The sequence below is a fragment of the Sinocyclocheilus grahami genome, unplaced genomic scaffold (genome assembly GCF_001515645.1).
Source record: "Sinocyclocheilus grahami isolate Dianchi unplaced genomic scaffold, SAMN03320097.WGS_v1.1 scaffold160.1, whole genome shotgun sequence".
Classification (NCBI taxonomy): Eukaryota; Metazoa; Chordata; class Actinopteri; order Cypriniformes; family Cyprinidae; genus Sinocyclocheilus; species Sinocyclocheilus grahami.
This window is the reverse complement of record NW_015505339.1, coordinates 2058333-2071027: the sequence shown is the minus strand read 5'-3', so window position 1 is coordinate 2071027 and position 12695 is coordinate 2058333. Positions and strand designations below refer to the sequence as shown.

Below are 12695 nucleotides of genomic sequence, written 5' to 3'. Positions count from 1 at the left end.
TATGTTCCCCCCCCCCCCCCCATTATGTACTGCATAATAATAATATTCATAATAAAGCAATTAAATAAGAATTCTAAAATAAGTTCTAGGTTTGTAGTTATTTATGTAGAGTTTAGATGCAAAAGCCTCCAAGTGCCATCTAAAATTTTCTTCTAAAATGGTTATTTTATCAAGCTCCTATGTTTATGTTCAGTTATTTTACAAACCCAATTCCATAAAAGTTGGGACACTGTACAAATTGTGAGTAAAAAAGGATTGGAATAATTTACAAATCTCATAAACTTATATTTTATTCACAATAGAATATAGATAACATATCAAATGTTGAAAGTGAGACATTTTGAAATGTCATGCCAAATATTGGCTCATTTTGGATTTCATGAGAGCTACACATTCCAAAAAAGTTGGGACAGGTAGCAATAAGAGGCCGGAAAAGTTAAATGTACATATAAGGAACAGCTGGAGGACCAATTTGCAACTTATTAGGTCAATTGGTAACATGATTGGGTATAAAAAGAGCCTCTCAGAGTGGCAGTGTCTCTCAGAAGTCAAGATGGGCAGAGGATCACCAATTCCCCCAATGCTGCGGCGAAAAATAGTGGCGCAATATCAGAAAGGAGTTTCTCAGAGAAAAATTGCAAAGAGTTTGAAGTTATCATTATCTACAGTGCATAATATCATCCAAAGATTCAGAGAATCTGGAACAATCTCTGTGTGTAAGGGTCAAGGCCGGAAAACCATACTGGATGCCCGTGATCTTCGGGCCCTTAGACGGCACTGCATAAATTCAGGAATGCTACTGTAATGGAAATCACAACATGGGCTCAGGAATACTTCCGGAAAACATTGTCGGTGAACACAATCCACCGTGCCATTCGCCGTTGCCGGCTAAAACTCTATAGGTCAAAAAAGAAGCCATATCTAAACATGATCCAGAAGCGCAGGCGTTTTCTCTGGGCCAAGGCTCATTTAAAATGGACTGTGGCAAAGTGGAAAACTGTTCTGTGGTCAGACGAATCAAAATTTGAAGTTCTAACTGGGACACTGGGACGCCATGTCATCCGGACTAAAGAGGACAAGGACAACCCAAGTTGTTATCAGCGCTCAGTTCAGATCTCTGATGTGCATTTTCCAACATGACAATGCCAGACCACATACTGCATCAATTACAACATCATGGCTGCGTAGAAGAAGTGTCCGGGTACTGAAATGGCCAGCCTGCAGTCCATATCTTTCACCCATAGAAAACATTTGGGGCATCATAAAGAGGAAGATGCGACAAAGAAGACCTAAGACAGTTGAGCAACTAGAAGCCTGTATTAGACAAGAATGGGACAACATTCCTATTCCTAAACTTGAGCAACTTGTCTCCTCAGTCCCCAGACGTTTGCAGACTGTTATAAAAAGAAGAGGGGATGCCACACAGTGGTAAACATGGCCTTGTCACAACTTTTTTGAGATGTGGTGATGCCATGAAATTTAAAATCAACTTATTTTTCCCTTAAAATGATACATTTTCTCAGTTTAAACATTTGATATGTCATCTATATTGTATTCTGAATAAAATACTGAAATTTGAAACTTCCACATCATTGCATTGTTTTTATTCACAATTTGTACAGTGTCCCAACTTTTTTGGAATCGGGTTTGTAAATAAAAATCTAAAATAACGTTTTCATAACTTAATGGGAACGTTCTCAGAACATATTTTTTGTTATCTGGTTTGACAAAAGTGAAAATGATAAATAATCAATGCAGGATGACATCTTGAAGGTCCACATGGCTTTTAAAGTATTTTAGACGGGTGTCAGTCTGCAGCTGATGCTGATGCTGATGCTGATGCTGATGCTGCAGATTGGCGAGGGGCGATGCCGTGACGTCACGCGGGAGAGCCGATGGTCGGGAGGAGGAGAGATGCGAGAACCGGAGGAGCACGATAAAAACTGAGAAATGACTGCGCCAGAAAGCACGCAAAAACACGAAATGTTAAACAGCAGCGTCAACATGATGCGTCCTTCCGTCTGCTGTTTGCAAGCCAGTAATGCATGAAGAGCATCCCGGATAAAGGTAACATTTCTGTTTCCATCCGCGGCGCGCCTCTCACAAAGAACACATGAGTGGAGTCGACTGTATAATCTTTACCTTCAAAGCGGACGATTAGGGTGATCATTACACCGCTGAAGTGCAGCCGGTGTGGCCAAACAGAACATAAACACGTCTAGCTCTCCATGCAAGCATCCTTCTTTTCATCCATAATTAAAAAAAATTATAAATCAACGATCATGTGCGCTTTTTACTCTCGCATAATAGAGATAACCTCGCGCATTCCTCAGAAGTGTGCAGGAACGAGGCTGCAGTTGTGCGTTTTGCTTCCTCAGCTATGGAGAGACCACATGTGCAATGCGCATCTTGACAGTGGAGCTGCGCATTGGTTGCAGTACGTCGTGTCCACGAGGGGAGAAGAAGAAGTGTCATATCACTGACCTCTTTAAAGCAATGGCGCTTCAGCACGATACTTCACTGCTAATTTGATGTATAAAACAGCTATCGTGATGCTTTTCAAGTAATTGTGCTATTTTGCGCTCTATCTCAATGTCACCATGACCTACACTCTTAAAAATAAAGGTTCTTTACTGGCATTGCTGGTTCCTTAAGAGCCTTTAACATCCATGGAATCTTTCCAGGTTCTTTATTGTGGAAAAATAAAATAACCTGTTCTTCACAGCTGACAAGGAATGTTCTCAGAACTTTGGCTATACTTGCCAGCAAGGTTCTCTCAAAGTTATGAACAAATGTTCCTGCAGTAACTTTAATAGAATGTTGGTTCAGAGTTATCTGGTCTTTCATAATGTTCTCAAAATGTTAACACAAAAAACATTATTTACACATCACTCATGGCACTTTTTTTTTTATTATTCAAACAATTTAGATGGATGTTCATCTGACAAGTGTTACTGTTACTACTTGTGTCCGAGAACATTCAAAAGTGACATTCTCATAAAACTGGAATGTTCCCTTAACGTTTGTATAACCGAGAAAAAATGTTCTTAAAACATTTAAAAATGGCTGTTTTGAACGTTCAGAGAGCATTTGAAATGTTTCCATGACGCTTGCAAAATGGTAAAACTGGAAAGTTCCTTTAATGTTCCCATAAAACCAAGAAAAAAACTTTATAAAACATAAAAAAAAACCTATAAAGATATAGTTCTAAAAATCGTTCTCAAGAGTCCACACCACAGCTATAACAGTAAAGGCACAGAGAAACGATACACTCTAAAAAAAATGCTGGGTTATTTCAACCCAACTTTGGGTCAAATTTGGACTAACCCAACTTTTGGACTTGTGTCCGAGAACATTCAAAAGTGACATTCTCATAAAACTGGAATGTTCCCTTAACGTTTGTATAACCGAGAAAAAATGTTCTTAAAACATTTAAAAATGGCTGTTTTGAACGTTCAGAGAGCATTTGAAATGTTTCCATGACGCTTGCAAAATGGTAAAACTGGAAAGTTCCTTTAATGTTCCCATAAAACCAAGAAAAAAACTTTATAAAACATAAAAAAAAACCTATAAAGATATAGTTCTAAAAATCGTTCTCAAGAGTCCACATCACAACTATAACAGTAAAGGCTCAGAGAAACGATACACTCTAAAAAAAAATGCTGGGTTATTTCAACCCAACTTTGGGTCAAATTTGGACTAACCCAACTTTTGGGTTAAAAATGTAATGTAAAAATTTAACCCAACAGTTGGGTTAGTCCATATTTGACCCAAAGTTGGGTTGAAACAACCCAGCATTTTTTTTAGAGTGTATCGTTTGAATCACTTTCAGAACACTTTGTTCCAGCTGATTAACGATACAAACATTGACACCCAAACAGAATCCATCCTGCTATAGTGAGCTCGAGAATTTAAAGCGGCAGATGAGCGTGCGCTTAGAAGAAACAGACGAACAAACAAACTTATCTTTATAGTTATCGTTCTTGGTGTGAACGGGGCTTTAATGGGAATGTTAACAAAATGTTCTAAGAACATATTTTTGTTAGCTGGGTTCGAACTAAGAAAAAATGTTTTTTAAAGAACTGTTTGCTGAAAATTATTCTTCTTTCTAGGGCACCCAAACAGAATCCATCCTGCTATAGTGAGCTCGAGAATTTAAAGCAGCAGATGAGCGTGCGCTTAGAAGAAACAGACAAACAAACAAACTTATCTTTATAGTTATCGTTCTTGGTGTGAATGGGGCTTTAATGGGAATGTTAACAAAATGTTCTAAGAACATATTTTTGTTAGCTGGGTTCGAACTAAGAAAAAATGGTTCTTTTAAAGAACTGTTTGCTGAAAATTATTCTTCTTTCTAGGGCTTCACTGTGAAAACCCACTTTTGGAAGCGTGTAAGAGTGCTTTGTACAGCTGGCACTGTGCTGGAGCAGCAACAGACTGCTTTTTCCTGTCTTTTTCCCTTTTAGTGTGAGCAGAATGTCATCTCCTGGAATGGGCACCCCGAGCGACCCCCTGCTGTCCAGTCCTGTAGGGGGGAAGTTCGGGACTGCCCAGGAAGGCACCTGGAGACCCACTCTGTCCAAAACGTCCAGCTTCCCATCGTCCACCACACGGCACCTCAGTCACAGAGCCAACAACTTCCAGAGGCACCCGAAACGACGGAAACTGATCAGGCCATCTCCGCCGCCGCCGCCGAACACGCCGTGCCCCCTGGAACAGCTCGACCTGAGCGAACTTCCACCGAGACGTACTTTCCCCGAGCTTCTCTTCAATGGCTGTATTTTGTTTGGGATCGAGTTCAGCTACGCGATGGAAACGGCGTACGTCACGCCTGTGTTACTTCAGATGGGGTTGCCCGACCAGTTCTACAGTCTTGTGTGGTTCATCAGTCCAATTTTAGGTATGTAGATATTCATTAAAAAAAAAAAGTTTTGAAGAATATCCCAGGTAATAAATTTAGGTTATAAAAACAAACAATGTTTTGAAATGTTTAAAAAACGTTGACATGTCCAGTTTTCTTGACATGATTGTAATGTTATTTAAAGGTTACAAAAAAGTTTTTTTTACAACATTCTGCTAATTTTATTCTTACCCAAGATATAATGTTATTTGAATGTTTATTCTTAATATTCTAAGAATGTATTCTCTCAAAATTATAAGAACATTCATCAGGTAGAAATAACATGTTTTCTCTTAAGAAGAATGTTACATTAACATTTCTTTAAAAACATTTTGTCCTAACCTTTATAACTTTTAAAAAACGTTCATTAAAGTTGTGAGAATGCTCTTCGTTAGCTGGGATCCTGGCCGTTCTATTGAATATGAAAATGTAAAAGCGAATGAGGACTGTCAAGTTCAAGTTTTTTAAAGCCAACATTTAGCCAGTAAAGTTGTCTGTCTTCTTTTATGATTCCCAGGATTCCTTCTACAACCAATTCTTGGGGCATGGAGTGACCGATGTACGTCTCGCTTTGGCCGCAGGAGACCTTTTATTTTTGCCCTGGCAATAGGTAAGAAGCATGAATTTAGCTATTGCAAACTTCACTAATTGATCTCTTTGTTTGCTCTTTAAAGGATTAGCTAACTTCCAGAATGAAAATTTCCTGATAATTTATGTCATCCAAGATTCATGTCTTTCTTTCTTCAGTTGAAAAGAAATTAAGGTTTTTGAGGAAAACATTCTAGCATTTTTGGACTTCAGTGTTGGCCAACGGGTTGAAGGTCCAAATTGCAGTTTCAGTGCAGCTTCAAAGGGCTCTACACGATCCCAGACAAGGAATAAGGGTCTTATCTAGCGTAACAATCGGTCATTTTCTAAGAAGAATACAAATTTATATACTTTTAATCACAAATGAACATCTTGCACCAGCCCAACATAATGCATTACGTAATCATGTTGGAAAGGTCACACGTGACGTAGGCAGAAATACCAACCCAGTCTTTACAAAGTGAACGTGCAAAGAAAGTCAAACGCCCTTTACAAAAAAAGATAAAACAATGATGTCTGACGATTCTGAAGTTGGAGGAAAGTACACAGCTAACCACGCATGACCGTTCCAACGTGATTACGTAATGTGTGAAGCCGCGCATGCGCATCGCAGAGCTTGTGCAAGACAAGCATTTGTGGTTAAAAAGTATATAGTTTTAATTTTTTTTTTTTTAAATGACAGATTGTTTCGCTCAGCTGGGATCGTGTAGAGCACTTTGAAGCTGCATTGAAAATGCAATTTGGACCTTCAACCCGTTGGCCACCACTGAAGTCCACTATATGGAGAAAAATCCTGGAATGTTTTCCTCAAAAACCTTCATTACTTTTCGACGGAAGAAAGAAAGACATGAACATTTTGGATGACATAGGGGTGAGTAAATTATCAGCAAATTTTCATTCTAGAGGTGAACTAATCCTTTAACGTGATACTGAAACTAGAGTTTAATTTTTTATTTAAAATACTTTGATGTTGCTCTTTTGATGTGTTTGCAGGGGCTCTGCTGGGTCTAACACTGGTGCTGAATGGACGGGACATTGGAACGGCTGTGGCGGACACCACTCTGGATCACAAGTGGGGCATCGTGCTGACGGTGTGCGGCGTGGTTCTGATGGACTTCAGTGCCGACTCGGCGGATAACCCCAGTCATGCGTACATGATGGACGTGTGTAGCCCAGAGGACCAGGACCGAGGCCTAAATATTCACGCTCTCCTGGCAGGTTAGAGAAAAACTTGATTAATTATGGTTAAATGTTCATTTAAAGCATTATTTTGTTTTTAACTTAACTGCTTGAGTCGTGGTTTTCACATAAGAACTTTTTTCTTATAATTCTCTAAATCTAATATACGTCTAATCATTTTGAATTAGCTTTTATTTTTATATTTTCAGTTTTTAGTTTCATTTTAGTTTAAGTCTTTTTTGTCAGTTGTACACATCCTTTAAGTTTTTATTTATTAATTATTTTGGCAAATTTGACTTTTTTTTTTTGTTAAATGTATAGTGCTCCCAGATCGATTTAACACATTTAATCTTATTTAATTAATTACCTGAAAATCTGTTATTTTATTATTATTTATAAATTATTATAGCATATTATTATAGTCATTTTGTTTTTTGACTTGTCACTTTCATTAGTTTAAAAAAATTTATTAGCTTTAATTTATTTTTATTAAATTTTTCATTTGAGTATTTTTTAGTACTTCAACTTAAACTAATCAGTTTTTGATTTTGTCAAATTTGACAATGATTTCAGTTACCTATAAAAGTATAGTACTCCTAGATCCATTTAACACATTTTACCAAATTAAATCAATTCCATGAAAAGGAGTTTTATTTTAGTATTATTTATATATTATAATAGTATTTATAGGTATTTTGAATTAGTTAGTATTTTTATATTTTCAGTTTTCATTTTAGTGTTAATAATTTTGTTTTGTGGTTTTATCATTTTTATTAATTTTCATTTTTTAAGTAATTCTATTTAGATTTAATTAATTTTAATTTCAGTTTTAGTGATTTTAGTACTTACTAGACTTTATACTAGAATTTATTTTAGTTTCAGTATTTAGTTTTTTTCAGTTTCAGTATATATTTAATGTAGTGGCCAAGGCAAGTTTTCAAATGTCCTAATATTATCTAGTATTTATATTTTATTTTATTTCAGCTTTATTGCAACTACAAAAGGAAAACTTTTAAATTTTTGTTTACGTTTTTTAAGTTTTAAATGTCATATTTAGAGATGCACCGATCTATCGATCGCCCAGGGATTGGAATCGGCCGATTTTCCTTATGATCGGCCCGGATCTGTGATCGGCCGGTCAGTCTCACTTCTTTCCGATCCGTTTTGTTACCAGTGGCACAGGCAATAACGTCAGCTGCGCACAATTGCAATCGGTGCATCTCTAGTCATATTTATACTTTATTTTATTTCAGCTTTATTTCAATTACCAAACCCGTTTTTTAATAGTCTTACATTTAGTTAATAACAACACTGAATCACATTGCTGCTGCGTCTTCAATTTAACCCAGGTCTTGGCGGCGGCTTCGGCTACATTGTGGGTGGCATTAACTGGGACAAAACTGAGTTTGGAAGGTCGATGGGTGGCCAGCTCCGGGTCATATACCTGTTCACCAGCATCACCCTCACCGCCACCACAGCCATGACCCTCACCAGTATCCCAGAGCGACTTTTACCCCAGTCCCAGCCTCAACCCAGAAGCACCCGCAACCTCAAGAGCCCCAATCTGCCTCTGCCACCCTCCCCACCTCCTCCTCCCGGAGCCGCTGCGGACCAGGACGACGAGGACGAGGACGAGGACGAGGACGAAGCCCTTTATAACAGCCAGTTCGCCAATTGCCGCTACCAGGATCCACTGGGCCGCTCGAGTAGCGCCAACGCACGTCTCTACGCAGGCCTCACCAGCCCCATTTCCCCTCTCAGTCCTCTGACGCCCAAATACGGCAGCTTCATCAGTCGGGATAACTTGCTCACGGGCATTAATGAGTTTGCTTCCTCCTTAGGCACCTCCTACATAGACAGAGTATTGATTGAATGCTACACCGGACAGCAGACTCCATTAGAACCCGAGGTGGTGGCTCCGCCTCTTCCTCCTGGGGACACGCCCCCTCCTCCTCAAAGTCAAACGCCTGCCGCAAATGAAGTTGCACAGCAAAACAAACTCTCGCAGCCTAATGGAGAGCTGTTGGCAACTGAAGCGCTGCAAGCTAATGAGCAAAAGCAAGCCACTGAACCTGCTGACCAGCCTAATGAGGGCCAACAGGCTGCGTCAGGGTCACAGCGAGGCAGTACCTCAGGGATACTGAAGCGCCCCCAGAGCCTGGCCTTAATGGAGGACCTGCTGATTGCTCCGAGCGGTGGTTTGGACGACAGTCGTAGACGCACTGTTACCTTCAGTCAACAGGTCAGTTTGTACTGCAGGTTTGTCTATGTGCATAAATACACATAATTGCCTGATTATTACTATCTGAACACTCCTTATAATATTTATTAATATTTTGAATTAGCTTTTATTTAGACATTTTGTTATGTGATTTTGTCATTTGTATTATTTTAAAATGTCTGTTCAGTTTTAATTTATTGCACTTGAACTTAGTTAGTGAAAAAAAAATGAAATAAAAGCTAAATGAAATATTAATAAATACTATAGTAATATATAAATAATACTACTGTGAAACCAAGTTTAGGGAACAATTTTAAATATGTGTTAAATTGATTGTACTTTTATAGGTAACTAAAACATAGTTAAATTAGCCAAAATAATTCATTTAAAAAACTCAACTTTATAAATCATGAATCAAATCAAATGTTGATTGACACAGGTTGGTTGTCGTTCGAGGGGATGCTGCTCTTCTACACAGACTTTATGGGGGAGGTTGTGTTTGGTGGCGACCCAAAGGCCCACCACGATTCAGAGGAGTACAAGCGCTACAATTCAGGCGTCACCATGGGCTGCTGGGGGATGTGCATCTATGCATTTAGTGCTGCTTTTTATTCAGGTTAGTAAAAGCGTACAATTCGAGCATACACAAAGATTGTTTCATATGCACATTACTTTCTTCCGTCTTTTCCTCTTGCAGCCATTCTTGAGAAGCTGGAGGAGAGGTTCTCATTGCGTTCTCTGTATTTTTTCGCCTATCTGGCCTTTGGTTTGGGCACAGGGCTGGCCACTCTCTCCACCAACCTGTACGTGGTGCTGTCTCTCTGCGTCACCTACGGCGTTCTCTTCTCTTCTCTTTGTACGCTGCCTTACTCTCTGCTCTGTGAATACTATCAGAGCCCGCAGGTGAGATCACACACTAATTAGATGTCAAAATAAAATCATGTTTAAGTGAACGCACTTATAATGGAAGTCTATGGGGCACAGTATCAGTAGAAACATTAATATACTCACTATTTCAAAAGAATATCATCCACATGAAACTTTATTTGTGAACCCAGCTAAAAGGGAATGTTTTCAGAATGTTCTGTCAAGGTTCTCTCAAAGTTATGAACAAACGTTATATTAGCAACGTTATTTAAATGTTTAAAGTTGTATGGTTTTTAATAATGCTTTCAAAATGTTAGCACAAAGACATGCAAAACATATAAATACATGTTTAACATTATAAAAACATTTATACATTGTTCATGGAATGTATTATTTGAACCTTGAACTAACATTTTTTTAAATGTAACAACTTGTTTCAAAAGAAACATTCAAATTGATCAAATAGACCGCTTCCTTAATGTTCGCATAGCCAGAAAAAGTTTTTGAAATATTAAAAAAAACGGAAGTTTTGAATGTGAAAAGAGAACATTTTAGAAACTTAATGGGAACATTAGCGAAATGTTCTTGGAACATATTTTTGTTAGCTGGGAAAATGAGACAAGTAACAAAATTGCTAACCTTGTTTGTGCAAAATTATATCGATTTTTAAAATTCCTTCCACAACTATAGTGAACATAGTAACTTTTACACAATACAACAGAAATAGGGATAGTGAAAATATAAGGATATATATTTGCAATATTGTTGTTGGCAACACATAAAACAAAGATTTTATACAACCTTTCACCTCAAACAGCATATAAAGTAATTGTAGGTTATAATTAACAAAAATATAAGTGCCTGATTTCTGTTTTTAAAAACCCTCTGTAATATTTTGCCTCATAGGCTTCCATTGCATGTGCAATACAATAAAGCAAGAAATTATTGTCAGTGTTTTTCGACCTCATGTACTACATTTTTTATCTCTTTGGCTGCAATTAAATCTAAGACTATATATATATATATATATATATATATATATATATATGTATAATCAAAGCTGAAATAAAATAAAAAATATATAAATAAAACAAATATTAAATGACAAAAACTAAATTACAGAAACTAAAAATTAAAATGGAAACATTGCCTGCACGCTACTGGTCAAACTACTTTTCAGTCATTACTTTCAGCAAGTATGAAAACAATAGGAACATTAGGAAAACCCAGACATTTTAGGCGATTTAGAAATCCTACCCAGGACATGTCTGTAAGAAAGAGGACGTACAGTCTCCCTTTGCCAATGTCCACATGTTGTTCCTGCAGTTCTGCGGCTCATCAGAGGACGGGACCAGGCGTGGTATGGGGGTGGACATCTCCCTGCTCAGCTGCCAGTATTTCCTGGCACAGATACTGGTTTCGGTGGCGATGGGCCCTCTGACATCGCTGGTGGGTGGGGCCCAGGGCGTGATGTACTTTGCGAGTCTGATGTCATTTGTGGGGTGCCTGTACTCCTCACTGTATGTGGTGTACCATCTGCCACCACCCGAGGGTGAGCCTCCCCAGAGTGAGACGCAGCCACTGCTGGTGCACATTTAGACCTGATCTCTCACACACCCGGTCCAAAATTAACACTCCAGAAGCAGCAGACCGGTAACTTTTTGCAAGATGAATTAAACCATAATGCAAAATGATAAAGCTCTTTGATATCTGGGAATCAAAGAAAATAAATCCAAACAGTCCAATGAATAAAAGATCAATGACTGCCGTCCATCTTCAAACGATTTATTCTCTAGTGGAAAACTTCATCAGATGTTTATATGAAACCTTTTTTTCTTTTATTGACAGAACTTCACTATGTCTGGACAAATTTGACCCCCAAATATTTTTAGCAGAATCATGTTTTTGTAACAGGATACAAATATACGAAACATAAACAGTTAAATAATTCCTTTTTCAAAAGTACAAAAAATATGCATTCATTGGGGCCCATCATTCTGGGGCTAGATTAAAATCAGATTTATTTCACGTAAAACAAGAAAACAGAAAGATATATCGGTGCTGTCAAATGATTACTCGCGATTAATCGCATCCAAAATAAAAGTTTTTTGTTTACATAATATATGTGACCCTGGACCACAAAACCAGTCATAAGGGTCAATTTTTTTAAATTGAGATTTATACATCATCTGAAAGCTGAATAAAAAATAGGACAATATTTGGTCGAGATACAACTATTTGAATATCTGGAATCTGAGGGTGCAAAAAAATCAAAATATTGAGAAAATCATCTTTAAAGTTGTCCAAATGAAGTTCTTAGCCATGCATATTACTAATCAAAAATTATGTTTTAATATATTTACGGTAGGAAATGTACTAAATATCTTCATGGAACATGATCTTTACTTAATATCCTAATGATTTTTAGCATAAAAGAAAAAAACGATCATTTTGACCCATACACTGTTTTTTTTTTTGGCTATTGCTACAAATATACCCCAGCGACTTAAGACTGCTTTTGTGCTCCAGGGTCACATATGTGTGTGCACTGTGTATATTATGTATATATAAATACACACACATACATGCGTATATTTCAGAAAAATATTTTGTTTATATATTAAATAGATTTATACATAATATAAATTATATTAATTTTAAGTATATACATGTAAATATTTTCTAAATATATACTGTATGTGTGTGTATTTGTATGTACATAATAAATATACACAGTGCACACACATATATTATGTAAGCAAAAACTTTTATTTTGGATGCAATTAATCGCGATTTATCATTTGACAGCAGTAGGCCTAATTAATATATATATATATATATATATATATAGAGAGAGAGAGAGAGAGAGAGAGAGAGAGAAATAAATTCTACACTATTTTTAGGTGTAAATACATTACATAATTGTATTACAGTAAATTG

At 37.3% G+C, this 12695-nt stretch overlaps 1 pseudogene; it reads left to right on the top strand.

Annotated features, from left to right (window-relative positions):
• Positions 1 to 1812: 1812 nt before the first annotated feature.
• On the top strand, positions 1813 to 11517 carry LOC107592860 (proton-associated sugar transporter A-like; annotated as a pseudogene).
• Positions 11518 to 12695: the final 1178 nt, after the last annotated feature.